Raw genomic sequence first — 1,883 nt, forward strand, 5'->3', positions numbered from 1 at the left:
CATGGGGGCGATAAACGCCTCATCCCGCAGAAGAATTTTCAGGATCAATGGCTTCTTCAACAACTTTTTCCATTGAACTTTCTTTCTCAATGGGTGCTTGTCTCGGGGGATACTTCAATTGGGGGAGAAACAGAGGATATTTTTCTCTTGCCTTTTTTGGCGTTATGTAACTCTTCAGCAAATGAAGGACCCATGGAGCGAAGTCGACTTCTCAAGGTCCTCGCTATTTGAATCGGAGTTTCAGTAGGGACAACTTTGACAAACACAATATCAGAATTATCAGCATCTTCATTTCTTTCTACCTGATCCGGCTCCTGCCGATCAGATGGAATTTCCTCTTTAGCAACATCTTTTTTGGGCATTTTGGTTTTCTTCTTTGAAGTTTTCTTAACATCTGCTTTCTTTTCTTCCCCGACTTCCTTGACTTGGATTGAGGTTTCTTTTCAGATTTGTTTTCTTCGCAAACAAGCCTTTCGGAGTTCGAAACATTGGGAACTTCGTATACATCAGTTCCTAATGAAAAACCAAATGTAAAAGTGCAAAACAAATATTAATTTATATTAAAAAAAACCAACAATTTCTCAAACAATTTCATTGTATACCTGGTAGAAGCCCATGGCTGGCCAGACCTGCATCAGTTCTTAGATCTGCCGCATCAACTGGTTCTCCACAGGAATTAAATCCCAAGTCTCTTGGTCATACTCATTTAGTTCGGGACGCTTATTCAAGGGAAGAAGAGAACTCGAGAGTGCAAACACCAACGGGAACGATAGTTAGGAGTGGGAATGGCACAGAAAAAATACTTTTCTCTCCATTGTTTGTTGTCACGAGGGATGGAGGAATCAGTAAAAATACGGGTTTCTGGACCCAACTCACTCGCAATACATGTTCTTCTCGCAAAGTGTATGTAACCTCTCTCACGGGAAACTTTCAGAGTATGATAGTTTCTGAAGAGTTCTATAGAAGGGAGACGCCCCATTCTACGAATAAAAGCAAAAAAACTGTAAACCAATCTCCAACTGTTTGGAGTCAGTTGACAAGGACAGACATGGTAGTAGTCAAGCGGTGGATCGAACTATGGGAAGCAAAGGAACTCTAAAACCAGACTCAAGATGGTCAAGGTAAACAGCAATAACTCCCGGGCTCGCATCATATGGACGTTCAGAGGGTTCAGGAACCCATACCTTAGCATCGGAGGGAAAGAGATAATCTTCCAAGTACGAAGACAGGTGCGATTTTTTAAGCTTACTTGGATACCACTCCGGACCAGCATATCTTGGATCTTTCTTCTCTACAGACATGTCTACAGGTGTGTAAGGAACTATATCTTCATAATGAGCATAAAGAGCGGGTTTCCAGTCTAAGGGGACTTGATCAGACGACAAAATATTTAGGGTTTCCTCTATTTGATCGGCAGTAGAAGGAGTATCAGGTCGGTTTGAAGTACTGGGTGCTGAAGGATTACTTGCAGAATCCATGTCAAATGATAAAAGAGAAGAGTAAAGATTCGAAGACTGTAAGTAAGAGCAGTAAGAGCAATGAAAATGGCGGATGATTACAATTTGTTTTCAAATGAGCGAGAGCAAATCACGACGGATGAATAAATAGAAGGACGACGTAAGGCGAAAGAGGAGGTGGGTTCTTGAAAAATTGGAGGGAAGTATAAGGCGTTTCAGATCAATGGATATATGTATTCGTACTCGACGCGTGGATTCAATCAGTTGATTTAAAAGCATTACCTCTGGACATGTGGATGATATCAAACGAAAGAAGAGAGATATGATAACCGCATGTTGGCAAAAATTTTAATTTATGATCAAATGGCGCAAAGGAGGAAAACGTCAAAGAAGACAAAAAGTAAAATTGAAGAGAGAGAACAAAAA

Source organism: Hakea prostrata, chromosome 10 (genome assembly GCF_041222555.1).
Source record: "Hakea prostrata isolate BN-2017 chromosome 10, UWA_Hpros_2, whole genome shotgun sequence".
NCBI lineage: Eukaryota > Viridiplantae > Streptophyta > Magnoliopsida > Proteales > Proteaceae > Hakea > Hakea prostrata.